The 15,461-nt window shown below is 43.3% G+C and overlaps 1 protein-coding gene across 1 annotated transcript in view; it reads right to left on the reverse strand.

Moving 5' to 3' along the window:
• TUB (tubby bipartite transcription factor) overlaps nt 1-15,461 on the reverse strand; it is an 87,732-nt gene that overhangs the window by 71,736 nt on the left and 535 nt on the right. The gene's annotated exons all lie outside the window — the stretch shown is intronic.

Raw genomic sequence — 15,461 nt, forward strand, 5'->3', positions numbered from 1 at the left:
CCCACCCCGACCCAGGACGCACCGTGGGGCCCACGCCAGCCTCCCCACCGCAGCTCCGGTCCTCCCGCAGGTGCAGCCACCGCGGGAAGATCGCGAGTGTCGGCCGGTCCCCGGGCTCTCCAGTTACACTAAAAGTGAGACCGAGGAAGATGGTATCGAGGCCACGCAGAGGCAGCGCGGGCTCATCCAACATTGATGCGGCCCCGGATTGCCCCAGAGCCCCTCGTAGCAGACGCAGGGGTCCGGGTTCCCAACTCCTTTGGGGTCTGCCTGGCGGGGAGGGAAGGAGGAAGCTGGTCAGGCTCCACCCTCCTCATGCACAGAGTCCATCCCCTCCCCACCCCACCCGCGCCCACTTAGCACACACCATTCACACATCCACATGGCTACTAGCCTTGGTGGCACACAAGCCCTTTTCTGCAAAGGTGCACAAACTCATCAGTAGATACTCAGCATGCACATACCCTAAATATACTCTTACTGGTGCACACACTCACAGGAGCCTTCCCCCAGAGCTGCCCAACCCATCACCGCCTCTGCTTTTTGACATTTGGTGATGGAGAGGAGGGAATACCACCCAAAAATGTCCAATTGCAGAGGGAGGGGCTGCTGCTGTACACTCTGGCTTTCCTGGCATGCTGTCTAGTTGGTCTGTAACGACTAGGGGCCATGGAGGAAGAGCCAGGTTGGGATTAAGCTTTTGTCAAGAAATGTGACCTTGCAAAGAGGTAATCCTGGGCCTCTTATCTTGGTGCTGGCCCTTCCTGACTCCAAAGTCTCTCCAGATTCTGAGATCTAGTCCTGCTGTGCCCCTCATTCTAACACTAGATTCCCATCTGCTGGCTCAGTTCTCTAGCATTGTCTGCCTGCAGAAACCTGCCTTTCCCGAGGCCAACAGCATGGAAAGGTTATCTCCTAGAGTCTGATGAGTTCTGCACACAACCCCCCCCACACACACACATACATAAAAATACCCAGGGTTTTTGTTGTACATTTTCCAATCAGAAGACCCGAACACCTGCCCAAGGCTGCAGAGGGAAGCTGACTGTGAACACACACCTGGAGACCTAATTGCTGCATCTTCAGGACCATCCCCACTGCTCAGGATGGGAGAAAAGGTGTGCATCCCCCCACTGTGCGTGTACACACACACACACACACACACACACACACACACACACACACAAGCACATGGTGGGCCAGAATCTCCCACTTGAGACTCAGGTTCAAATGGTATGTGCCTATCACCAAAGCACAGGATTTTCCGGAGTGAAGGCATTAAATGACAATATATGCCCATAAGTCCCTACTTGATAATTGTTCTCCAGATTGTGGGCATAGCTGGTGCTTCCTTCCACCTTCAGTCATGACAGTGTCCCTACCTCAGGGTCTTTTTGCTTTTGCTTGAAAGCTCTCAGGAACCCTATCAGGAAACCACAGTGCCTGATGACTTCAAACTTCAGTGTGGACCAAAGGATCTAAGAAATCCCTACCTCAGCTCTGTAACTGACTCCTCTCCCACCACTAATCACCCTGAGTCCCAGTCATACCAACTGCGTGATAGACAGAACCCCTCCCCCTCACTGCCCTCTGAGGCTATTCCTCATTGACACTCTGTACCACTGCCCCCTTTTGCTCCACTCAGTCCAGTCATTTTGGCCCTGTCCTAATATAAATCCATCAAAAGACAAGTCATCTACTCCAAAAGTTCTGTAACAAAGCACAGCCTCCGGTCCCCTGCGTTTGGTGGCCACACCAGACTCCCCTATCCAGCAACCCCTGGCACTGCCATGGCCAGGAGCCCCAGTCCAGGCCTGTCCTAATCTCATCCCTCCACCCTAGCCCTTCCAATCACAGCACACTCTGAGGCCATAGTACATGTCCTCACAGAATGTCAGAACTAGGGAGTGCTTAGTCACCCAGTCCAGCCCCTTCAGCTCCAGGGACAGGCAGAATGGGAATGGATGGAGGAAGCAGAAGCAGATCCTGGATGCTTGGTTCATCACAATGCTCTTTTTTTGAGTCGGAATCTCACTCTGTCACCCAGGTTGCAGTGCAGCAGCATGCTGGTCACAGCCACCGCAGCCTTGACCTGCTGGGCTCAGTTGATCCTTCTGTCTCAGCCTTCTACCACACCCAGCTAATTTTTTATGTATTGTAGAGTAGAGATCTCGTCAAGTTGCCCAGGCTGGTCTCGAACCCCTGGGCTCAGACAATCCTCTCGCCTCCACCTCCCAAAGTGCTGGGATTACAGGTGTAAGTCACCACGCCTGGCCCACAGTGCTCTTTATCAGACATCTTCTGACTCCATAAAACACTCGTACAGCCAGTGACTGGGTCACCTTCTTATCTCAAAATGAACTTCTGGTGAGCCCCCGGCCTGCTCTGCTTTGTTCCTCCCAGTCTCTGCTTTGTTGATTCTCAGCAGTGGGGACTGGAGTTAGCTGGGCTTGTCCCTATGGGTCCCTCTGTGGTGGTCTCCCACCAGCTGTGGCAGGTACAAGTCCTGAGTGAATATCTGTTTCAGTGTCCTGATATGCTTGTGAATTCTCCACGGGGGCTAAAGGTTCAGTCCCTTCTGGGTTTGGGGGCTGAACCTTGTTACTTATGCTTCAGGCACTGGCTACAGTCTCCAGTCCCTAAGCTCCCATCTGATCCTGTTTATTATTCCTGGCCTGAAGGCCCTGAAACTGTGTCACTCTCATCCAACTGGTCCCAACTGGTGCCCAATGGGTCTCATGTATTGGCTGTGTGTCTTCAAGCCCTGAACTGCCTCCCCAGATGTAGTCCTGACCCACCTGCTTCCTGCCCACTCCCTTTCCAGAGCTCCTGAACACCTTGGGACAGGGCCTGCCTGGGTAACCTCACCTATCCTTGAATCTGGAACTGCCCAACTTTCAGATTCAACTGAACAGAAAAGGCCTGATATTAGTGGAGATCTCCTGTAGTGACCAGGTAATAATAACAATAGCTAACAATCAAGTAGTACTTACTGTGTGCCAGGCTATCCTAGACACTCTACATTTATTAAGCCTTACACATAGTAACTCATCTAATCCTTAAAACAACCCTATAAGAGGGGTACTATTATTATTTTCTCCATTTTAAAGATGAGGAAGTGATTTGAATTCTGTGAAGGAACAAGAAACAAACTTCTGGAACTAGAAAGCAGAAGCCCAAGCCATTGTTCAGAAATATCTCTGAATTCTGGATTCATCCTTCCACCCCAGCCTCACCCCTGGCTCAAAGTATGTGGCTTGAGAAGGCCAGGTACAGTGGCACATGTCTGTAATACCAGTTACTTAGGAGGCTGAGACAGGAGGTTTGCTTAAACCCAGGAGTTCAAGCCAGTCTGGGCAACATAGCAAGATCTTGTCTCAAAAAAAAAGACATCCTCTGACAGGAAGGCAGGAAGGAGGGAAGGAAGGGAGGACCTGGAGAGCCCAGTTTTTGGCAACAGAAGCATGTATTTTGTTAGTGTTAGGTTCTCCTGGAATGATAAAGTAAATCCTTAGCACAAAAGGCTACCTTTACAGTAAGGATCTGGCTACTTTCTTCACTTGACAGAAACCCATCTGTGTGGAGTATCACCAGCAGCTGCATGCCCTAATTGGGAACCAAGGAGGCAAAAGGAAGCCACACTGAGATATATTGTAAAGGAGGCCAGCATGGTTCCTGTGTCACCAATAAGCTCCAGGTCAGTGAAATCATGAACTCCACTTTACCTACTCCTATAGTGGATGTGTGTGGTCTCTTTCTGCTAATCCACAGTCCATCTGAAAAGGCGCATAAGCAGTATCTCACTCAATTTTCACAATGGCCCTTCAGTATAAGTAAAAGTATAATTCCATTTTACAGATGGGGAAAGCGAGACTGAAGGAGATTAAGTAATTCTACTTGATGCACTTTAGAATTGCGTCGCCTTTGTTTCTTCTGTTTTTACAAGTGGCAGATATGATTTTACATAGCCAACAAAGCAATAAGGATTTCATCTTACTGTGCTACATTTACAAAGCTATTAAGAGGTAGAGCTGAGATCTGAACCCGAGTCTAACACCAAGACTCAAGCTCTACTGTCCGCTTTGTGCCATCTCTGTAACCAGTCTATTGGGAATCCTTGCCTTCCCTAGACATGTGTTTAGTACAGGCCATGTCATGTTCTCTTGACCTTTTCACTTATTCAGAACTTACTACAAAGCTACAGTAATCAAAACCATAAGGCATTGGCATAAGGATAGAGAAATATAAACCAATAAAATAGAAATAAGTGTCCAGAAATAAACTCGTATATCTATGGCCAACTGATTTTGGATGAGGGTGCCAAGTCCATTCAATAAAAGAAAGAGTAATCTCTTGAACAAATAGTGCTGAGACAACTATATTCCCACACACAAAGGAATAAATATGGACCCCCCCACCTCATATCATATATAAAAATTAACTCAACTGCCGGGCTCGGTGGCTCAGCCTGTAATCCCGCGCCTTTGGGAGGCTGAGGTGAGTGAATTGCCTGAGCCCGCGGGTTCGAGACCCGCCTGGGCAGCGAGACCTCATCTCTACAATAAATCAGAAAAACAGCTAGGCGTGGTAGCGCATGCCTGTAATTCCAGCTACTTGGAAGGCTGAGGCGGAAGGATCCCCGGAGCCCAGCAGGCGAGGTTGCGGTGGCCGGGAGCAGCCACTGCACTCCAGTCTGGGCGACAGAGTGAGACTCCAACTCAAAAAAAAAAAAAAAAAAAAAAAAATTAACTCAAAATGGATCACTGACCTAAATATAGGTTCTTAGAGGAAAACAGGTAAATCTTTGTGACCTTGGATTTGACAATGGATTCTTGGATATGACATTAAAAACATCAACAACAAAAGAAAATACAGATAAACTGGACTTCATCAAAATGATAACTGTTGTGTTTTAAAGGACCTTTTCAAGAAAGCAAGAAGAAAGCCTACAGAATAGGAGAAAATATTTGCAAATCATACATCTAATAAGAATATATAAAGAACTTCTAAACTCAACAACAAAAAGATAAAAACTCACTTTTTAAAAATGGGCAAAGACTTGAATAGATATTTCTCCAAGATAAAAATGATCAATATGCATATTAAAATATATTCAACATTATTTGTCATTAGCAAAATGCAAATCAAACCAAAATTAAAATGTCACTTTGTAGGCTATACTAAGATGACAATAATAATAATTTGAAAATGAACAGGTATTGGTGAAGATGTGAAGAAATGGGAACTTTTGTCCATTGCTGGTAGGAATGTAAAATGGTACTGCCTCTGAAGAAAACGGTTTTGTGGTTTCTCAAAAAGATAACTTGGAATTACAACACAATTCAGCAATTTTACTCCCAGATATATACCACCCAAAATAATTGAAAATAGAGACTCAAACAGATACTTGTACACTAGTGTTCATTATAACATTTTCACCATAGCCAAAAGGCAGAAACAACTCGTGTCCATCAACAGATGAATGTATAAACAAAATGTGACATATGTATACAATGAAATATTCTGTCAAAAATAAATGAAGGCTGGGTGCGGTAGCTCATGCCTGTAATTCCAGTACTTTGGGAGGCCAAGGCAGGAGCACTGCTTGAGTCTAGGAGTTTGAGACCAGCCTGAGCAACATAAGAGAACCTCATCTCTCAAAAACAAAAACAAAGAAATTAGCCAGGACTGATGGTATGTGTCTATAGTTCCAGCTACTTGGGATGCTGGGGTAGAAGGATCACCTTAGTCCAAGAGATCAAGGCTGCCATGAGCCATGATTGTTGTGAGCATGCCAGGGCACTCCAGCCTGGGCAACAGAGTGAGATGCCAACTCAACAAATAAGAGAAAAAAGAAAGAAAGAAATGGAGTTCTTATATATGCTATGACATGGGTGAATCTTGAAAACATTATACCAAGTGAAATATGTCAGACACAGAGGGGAATTATTGAATGAGTCCTTTTACATGAAATGTCTAAAATAGGCAAATTCATAGAGACAGAAAGTAGATCAGAGGTTACCAGAGGCTGGAGAGAGGGTGAATGAGAGGTTATTTCTTAATGGGTACAGAGAGGTTCTGTTTGGGATGATAAAAAGATTTTGGAAATAGACAGTGGCAATGATTGCACAACACTGTGAATGCAACTGATGCCAATGAATTGAAAACTTAGAAATCATTGAAATGGCTCATTTTATGTTATATATATTTTACCACAATTTTTAAAATTCAGTTATATTTCTATACACTAGCAATGAACAATCAGAAACTGGAATTTTTGTTAAAAGATACCATTTATAATATCATTTAAAAATATGCAATATTGGGGGACAAATAGGCTGAAATATCTATACCTTGGAAACTATAAAATATGCCTGAGAGAAATTATGATGATTTCACTAAACAGAGATACATACCACATTCATGAATTAGAAGGCCTAATGTTACTAAGATGTCAGCATTCTATAATAGCCACACAAAAAATGAAATACCTTGGCATCTTCCTAACCAGAGAAGTGAAAGACCTTTACAATGAGAACTACAAAACATTGCTCAAAGAAACCCAAGAAGACACAAACAAATGGAAAAATATTCCATGCTCATGGATAGGAATAATCAACATTGTTAAGATGTCCATCCTACCAAAGGCAATCCACAGATTCAATGCAATACCCATTAAATTACCAACATCTTTCTTCTCAGACCTGGAAATGACAATACAGAAATTCATATGGAAACATAAATGACCATAAATAACCAAAACAATCCTTAGCAAAGGAAACAAAGCAGGAGGTATCACACTTCCAGATTTTAAACTTTACTATAAGGCTACAGTCATCAAAACAGCCTGGTATTGGTACAAGAAGAGGCATATAGACCAATGGAACAGGACAGAGATTCAGGAAGCAAAACCTCAATTTCTTAACCAACTCATCTTTGACAAAGCCTCCAACAACAACCACTGGGGAGAAGAGAACCTATTCAGTAAATGGTGCTGGGAAAACTGGCTGATCACATGCAGAAGATTGAAACAGGGCCCTTACCTATCACCACACACAAAAATCAACTCTAAATGGATCAAAGACCTAAATATAAAACCTGAAAACTATAAGAATCTTAGAAAATGCAGGAGACACCCTGAGGAAAATTGGAAGTGCCAACAATTCCTGATCAAACCCCAAGTGCCCATGCCATAAGAGATAAGATAGACAAGTGGGACTTCATCAAACTGAAAAGCTTCTGCAAAGCAAAAGAAACCATCAAAAGAGCGGGGAGACAGCCCACAGAATGAGAAAATATATATATATATATTTTTGCCAACTGTATATCTGACAAAGGCCTAATATCTAAGATCTACAAGGAACTCAAATGTGCTGAAAGGAAAAAAACAAACAGCCCCATTAAAAAGTGGGCAAAAGACATGAATAGACACTTTTCAAAAGAAGATATACAGGCAGCCAACAGATATATGAAAAAGTGCTCAGCTTCAATCATCATCAGAGAAATGCAAATCAAAACCATATTGAGAGATCACCTAACCCCAGTAAGAATGACCATCATTAATAAACAAGAACAGATGCTGGCGAGGATGCGAAGAAAAAAGAACACTTCTACACTGCTGGTAGGAATGAAAACTAGTGCAACCTCTTTCAAAAACAGTGTGGCAATTTCTGAAAGAATTAGAAATTGACCCAGCAAACCCCCTATTGGGAATATACCCAGAGGAACTAAAATAATTCTATAAAAAAGATACCTGCACACGCATGTTTATTGCAGCACTATCCACAATAGCAAAAACATGGAACCAACCATGCTGCCCATAAAAACTGGACTGGAGAAAAAAAATGTGGTACATATACACAATGGAATATTATGCAGTCATAAAGAAGGACAAACACATTGTCCTTCCATTGTGTACTTTGCAGCAACTTGGATGGATTTAGAGTCTCTCATACGCAGTGATCTATCACAGAAACAAAGAACAGCGTACCATATGTTCTCACTTATAAGTGGACCTTGAACAGTTATCATAATATTATAAGAAAGGAATTGGCAGTAGTGGGAAACTGCCAGGGAAGGGGGAGTGGGATTGACAGTTGAGGGAAACTGCCAGGGGAGGGGGGTGCACACCTCATCAACAAGGGTACCTGCATAATGAACATTTGTATACCTAACTCTGAATTGTACCCCACATCTTTAAAATAAAAAAAATAGATGTCAATGTTCCTCAAACTGATCTATAGGTTCAACAAAATCCCAATCAAAATCCCAGCAGGTTTGGTGGGGGCTAGAAAAAATCATTGTCAAATTAATGTAAAATTGAAAAGGACCTAGAATAGTCAAAACAACCTTGCAAAAGATGACCAGAGTCCTAAACTACCTGATTTCAAGACTTACTGTAAAGCTATAGTAATCAAGATAGTGTGTTACTGTAATCAATAAAAACAAACAGGTCAATGGGTCAGAATATAGAGTATAGACATAAAGTTATATTATGATGAACTGATTTTCCATAAAGGCACAATGGCAATTCAGCAGAAAAAGGGAAGTCTTATAAAATGAATGGTGGTGAGACAATTCGATACCCATTTTAAAAAAATGAACCTCATACCATATATTAAAAGTTAACACAGAATGTAGACAGACCTAAATTTAAAATATAAAATTAGAAAGTTCCTAGGAGAAAACACAGGAGAAAAATCTTTATCACCTTGAGGTAGGGAATGATATTTAGATATTACACTAGAAGTCCAATTCAAAAAATAAGAAACTGATAAATTGGATTTCATGAAAGGTAAAAACTCTGCTCTTGAAAATACACAAGAGAATGAAAAGAAAGCCACATACTGGGAGAAAATATTGCAAGTCATAGATCTGACTTGCAATACTCAAAGAACTCTCAAAACTCAATAATAAGGAAACAAATAACCCAATTTTAAAATGAAGAAATACTTTAACAGATACTTTTAAAAAGAAGAGATGCAGATGCAAATAACCACATGAAAAGATGCTCAACATCATTAGTCATTATGGAAATGCAAAATAAAACCACACTGCTATACCACTATATATTTATTAAAATGGTTAAATTTAAAAAGACTGACTATACCAACTGTCACAAGGATATGGAAGAATTGGAATTTTCATAGACTACTCATGAGAATGCAAAATGGTAGTCCAACCACTTGAGAAAAGCTGGGCAGTTTCCTAAAAATTTAAAGGTACACCTTCCATATGATTCAGCCATTCCTCGGCTAGGTATTTGCCCAAGAGAAATAAGGACATGTGTACATATTAATATAAAGACTTGCACATGCATATTCACAAAAGCTTTATTTGTAATAGCTAAACGTAGAAACAACCCAAATGCCTATCAACAGGTGACTGAATAAACAAACTGTGGTATATCCATGAACGCTACTCAAGGATAAAAACAAATGTTCTGCTGATTCATGCCACGACATGGAAGCATATCAAAATAATCATGCTGTGTGAAAGAAGTCAGGCCCAAAAAAGGTTCATACTAAATGATTCCATTTAGACAAAATTCTAGGAAACAAATCAGATCAGTGGTTCCCTGAGGATGTGGGGGAGGAATGTGGAGGTGGAGACTGGGAGAGAAGCAGGAGGAAGTCTTACGAAGAGACAGGAGGATACACGGTCTTCCCAAACACAGGAGACACAGCTCTACGTCAAGACCTTTTCACTTGGTGCTCCCTTCCACGGCCCATTCTTCCCCGTTAGCCACATAATTCATTCCCTTGCTTTTTTCAGGCCTCTGCTGAAATATCACCTCACCAGAGTCTCCCTGACCACATATGACACAGCACACTTGCCACCCCTCACCACCTCCATGCAGTCAGCCTCTTTCCTCCTTGCTCTGCTCTATTTTTCTTCTTTGCACATATTAAATGTCTTTTAGCATTGCCACATTATATGTTTTTTTACCTATGCCCATCGATCTCCCCCCCTCCACTAGACAGTAATAACTTTGAGACCAGGGACTCTGTTTAGTTCACTGTGCTGTCCCCAATGCCTAAAACGTTGCCTGGCAATTAGGAGGTGCTCAGTCAATACATATTGAATGAATGAACCACCTTAGGAGGTGGGTACTATTATCATTATCTATTTGTAGATGAGAGTTAAGTCACTTGTCTGAAATCACATAACCAATAGTTGAAGGAACTAGGCTACAACGTCATGTCACTTTGCCTTCAAAATCCAAGTTCTGAGTGGTTATGCTATACTCAGAGTGTAGTATAAACTCAGAGTTTTAGAGTCCAGACTCACAAACATAATTATAAAACAATTCAGTTAAAATGACTGCCTGTGGAAACAGAAATCAAGTCATTCCTTCTGGAGGATAATCTGGCAACAGCCAAAATTGGAAACTAACAATGCCTCTTCCAGAAGTTTGTTCTAATCAAGTGATCAGACATGAGGGTAAAACATTACATACACAAGGATGTTTATCATAAAATTGTTTTTAGGCCAGGCATGGTAGCTTATGCATACAATACCAGCACTTTGGGAGGCCAAGGCAGGAGGATAGCTTGAGGCCGGGAGTTTCAGACTAGCTTAGGCAACACAGCGAGACCTCGTCTCTGCAAAAAATCTAAAGTGTTAGGCAGACATAGTGTACATGCCTGTAGTCCTAACTACTCGGGAGGCTGAGCTGAGAGGATGGCTTGAGCCCAGGAGTTTGAAGTCACAGTGAACTATGACCGAACTGCGGTACTCCAGCCTGAGCAACAGAGCAAGATTGTCTCCGAAATTAAAAAAAAAAAAAAAGGACAAAATTTGTTTATGATAGCAAAAGTCTGGAAATAACAAAATGTCCCCACAAGGGAGTGACTGAAGTGGAGAAGTGAAGCAGTCCCAAAGTGCAGAAGATCATGCCTGATGTAATAAGTTTTTTTCAAAGGAGCAGGAGGCAAGACCCTTTGCTTGGCGTATGGAGCTCTGGAAAAGGGCCAAAGAGAGAGGGGTCTTGAGAGCAAAGGTTTGGAAGAGCTGCTGTGGGAAATGGGAGTGAAGCCAACAGAAAGAAGTAGAAAGACTGATTGACGGACAGTAATGGTGGCCCAGCTGAAGATGAAGACTATGAAAGTATTGACCTTCTGCACAGCTGTGTCGTTTTTATGGTAGTGTTCTGGTGCCATGATGAGAAAAGGAATGGAGATTCTAATACTGACCCATGCAGGTCTGCAATAGTGCCGAGCATACACAAAGGAATTGAAGGTGCTGCAGTGAGTGATTGAAATAATCTAACATGCGGTCCAAGCTGGGAAGGGAAGACAGGAGGTCTGGAAAAGGCTGGTAGGCCAGAAGAAAACAGAGACCAAGGCAGTAGACAACTCTCTGGTGTGGGCAATGTATAAGGAAGGCACCTTGGGTTAGAGAGCAGGATGCTAGTGTGTATGGAATCGGAAGTGAAGCCATTCCAAGTGTCAACATCTAGAAATTTGTCCTGTGAATAACTGAAGAGATGTGTCTAAATAGGAAGGTCCAGAAATTGTGAGTGAAAAGTGCTAGTCTGGTCACTGACACGGCCACTGAAGGCTTCTAGAAAAATGACTGGAGATTGAATGGAGACAGATGGCTAATTAAGTGTTAAACTGTTTAAAACAGTGAACTGGCCAGGCTTGGTGACCCAGTCTGTAATCTCAGCACTTTGGGAAGCCGAGGAGAGTGGATTGCCTGAGCCCGCGGGTTCGAGATGAGCCCGGGCAACTTGGCGAGATCTCGTCTCTACAATAAATCAAAAAGTAGCTGGGTGTGGTAGTGCATGCCTGTAGTTCCAGCTACTTGGAAGGCTGAGGCGGAAGGATCACCAGAGCCCAACAGATCGATGCTGGGATGGCTGTGCGTGTGCCACTGCCCTCCGGCCTGGGTGACAGAGTGAGAATCCAACTCAAAAGAAAAGAAAACAGTGGACTTTGTGCCAGTCATTTTCCATACGTCATTACATTGTATCTTTATTAACAATCAGTGGTATAGACAAGAAGAGAGAATAAATCACTAGATTTGGAGAGCCCAAGGTCAATGTCCAAGTTTTGAGGAACTCATTTGGCAGGAAGGATGCTGAATAGAGAATACAGAGTTATTAGTGAAGGGCCTGATTTTGAACCTGTCAAGTTAGGGCTGTTGGTGAGATAGCCAGATTGAGGTGTCCACAGGTATTTAGAGATGTAGGGCTAAGCTCAGTAAGAAGGCTGGGGTTAAAAACATGTATTTCTAAGTTAAAAGCATTGAGTACAGAACAGAACAAACTGAGAGTGGAACGGAATGGAAGGAGGAGAGCTTTGACGTGGGTTGTCATGGTGGGGACTAAGAGGAGTAAGCAATTTAAAACCTGTAGGCAATATGTTGTGGTAGATTGTAAAAGTGGCCATAAATTGTTTATCTAATCCTGAATTGTATACCATATTAAAAAAAAAAGAGGTAAGGCTTACTCTCCCACTCCTTGAATGTAGGCTGGCATTTGGACTTACTTTGATTAGTACAATGTAGCAGAGTAATGTTGTGCAAATTCCAAACCTGGGCCTCAAGAGACCCTACAGCTTCTTCCCTCTCACTGGAAACTCTTCTGCCACCATATGAACAAACCTGCAAAAGCCTATTGGAAGACAAGATGGCATATGGAGAAAGGTCTAGTCATTCTAGCCTTCCCAGCTGATAGGTGAGCAAGCGCAGCCCAGAAAAGATGAGCCTGGTCCAGATCACAAAAACTGCCCAACTGAGCCCAGCACAAACTGCTGATCCACAGCAAGTTGTTATTTTAAGCCACTACATTTAGTAGTGATTTGTTACACAGTAATAGATAACTGATACACATATGGCCCAGAGGCAAGGGGGGAAACAACTTAAATGAACAGCTTAAAGAGATACACTGAAGAGAGGTCAACTTGGCTGTGGACTTGAAGGAGAATTGTTCTCCAGGTTCAAAATGTAATAGGGGCAGAAGCCAGAGAAAAGGGTTGGAAAATGAAGATTAGTTATTAACAGTGATTCCTTATAGGGTTGGGGTGGGGATGAGGCAACAGAACCACAGATTTTCACATTCTTTTTTCTTTTTTCTTGAGTTGGAGTCTTACTCCATCGCCCAGGCTGGGGTGCAGTGGCACACTCACGGCCACCCCAGCATCAACTTGCTAGGCTCTGGCAATCCTTCTGCCTCAGCCTTCCAAGTAGCCAGAACTATAGGTGTGCACTACCATGCCCTGCTAATTTTGTATTTATTGTAGAGATGAGGTCTCACCAAGTTGCCCGGGCTAGCCTCGAACCCATGGGTTCAGGCAATCCACTTGCCTCAGCTTCCCAAAATGCTGAGATTATAGACTGAGCCACCAAGCCCGGCCATTTTCACGTTTAATACCTATGTACATGTGTTGCTTGTGTAAGATTTTTAACAGACTTATTGAAGATTGTATAAGTTTTTAATAATTCAAACAATTTTACCTCCTGGGCTCAGGAGTAACTGGAACTATAGGTGCATGCCACCACATTCAGATAATTTTTTGATTTTTTTTTCTTTTCTTTTTTTTTTTGTAGAGACAAGGTCTCATTATATTGCCCAGGCTGGTCTCCAGCTCCTGGGTTCTAGCAATCTTCCCTCCTTGGCCTCCCAAAGTGCTGGGATTATAGGTGTGAACCACTGCACCCAGCCTACAATACATATTAATAAAACAACAATAGGTCCCACTTATTGCATGATTACTATGTCCCACGCAGTATGGTAAGCCCTTTATACTTATTACCTCATTTAAAACTCATAGCATTTCCCCCATTCTATAGTCGAAGAAATGGCAGCCTTAGCCGGGCTCGGTGGCTCAGCCTGTAATCCTGTGCCTTTGGGAGGCTGAGGTGAGCAGATTACCTGAGCCTGCGGGTTCGAGACCCGCCTGGGCAACTTGGTGAGACCTCATCTCTACAATAAATAAAAAAAAATTAGCCGGGCGTGGTAGCGTGTGCCTGTAGTTCCAGCTACTTGGAAGGCTGAGGCGAAAGGATCGCCAGAGCCCAGCAGGTCGAGGCTGCAGTGGCGGGGAGTGGCCACTGCACTCCAGTCTGGGCGATAGAGTGAGATTCCAACTCAAAAAAAAAAAAAAAAAGAAAAAAAAAAAAGAAAGAAAGAAAGAAAGAAAAAGAAACTGCAGCCTGAAGAGGGGAAGTAATTTGTCCAAGGTTAAATAGGTGGAGTCAGGATTTGAATCCAGATTGTATAATTCCAGAGTCTTTCTGCTTTTATTTGTTTTTGCAGGGAAAAAAATTTAGTTACTATATAGAATTAGCTCAACTTTTTCCTCTCATATATGTATTAGACCTTTGGCATATGCTGTTGTTTATTTCTATGAGAATCTAGACTCTGAGCTCATCTGGAGGAGGGAATTATGTCTTTTTATCTTCTAATCTCAGGGTCCAGGATATATAGTTCACACTCAATATGTGTTTGTTGAATAAGTGAATGAATGTGTGATTTGGGATCCGAACACAAGCTTGCAGGTTTTGTTGTTTTAAGTTTAATATTCCAATAATGTTGGAGTTCTCCAGAGAGAGCACCACTTTTCTAAAAGCCAAGTTCACTGGAATTGTGAAGGGAACAGCACATTGCTAGGGTTGTGCAAGGAAAGTGATGAGAAAACAAAAATAACCAATTCATATTTTCTCCCAAATAAGTCAATGAAAGCAAAGAAAGAGGTGGGTCGCTTGACTCACCTCGAGGAGAGAGAGAGAAAGACAAACTTCCGTAGGTTCGCAGGCTGAGAGGCCTTTACAAGTCAGGAGAGGAAAGTGACCATGGAGGAGACAGTGGGCAGCCAGACGCAGGGAAGGTGACGGGTTCTAGGGGAATTAGCCCTGGGCAGGAGGGACATCTGTTCCTCTAAATCTGGGGAAGCAAGGGCTGTCTCAGAGGCAGGAAGGTTTTCAGCAGAGTGAAGGGAAGGAGAGAAGCAAGACGAAAGACTTCACGGGAGATGAGAGCGTCCAGTTAACGAAGTTTCTCTTTCAGCCCTCACCGTGTAGGGCCATGGATCAGAAAGTTTAACTCCAGAATTCTGAAGGCGATATGGGGTTTTGAAACTTTTTCAAAAGCCGAACTACAATCTACTATCATCATGCTTTCACTTTAAAGGCAGGGGTAGTATTTAACACCTAAAAAAAATAAAAATAAAAATAAAAAAAATGGAACGTTCGTAACCTCGGTATAAAGGTACTCGGTTTCACGACCGACTCGCTCCATTGTCCTTATTTTTCGCATTTCGCCGGGGAGGACGATTCCTCCTCCAGGACGAGCGCTTGGGGAGCGCGCTCACACCGCCCACGCGGGCAGCCGCTCTCTGTCCCTGCGGGCTGGCGCCGGCCGCTCCCGCGCCCCGACAGCCGCCTCGGGCTGCCGAGCGGGCGGTGACCCGCGGGTCCATGGCAGCAGGCGGGTACTCCGCCCGGACCAGCCTCCG

Source organism: Carlito syrichta, unplaced genomic scaffold (assembly GCF_000164805.1).
Source record: "Carlito syrichta isolate Samal-C Ts95f unplaced genomic scaffold, Tarsius_syrichta-2.0.1 Scaffold305775, whole genome shotgun sequence".
Classification (NCBI taxonomy): domain Eukaryota; kingdom Metazoa; phylum Chordata; class Mammalia; order Primates; family Tarsiidae; genus Carlito; species Carlito syrichta.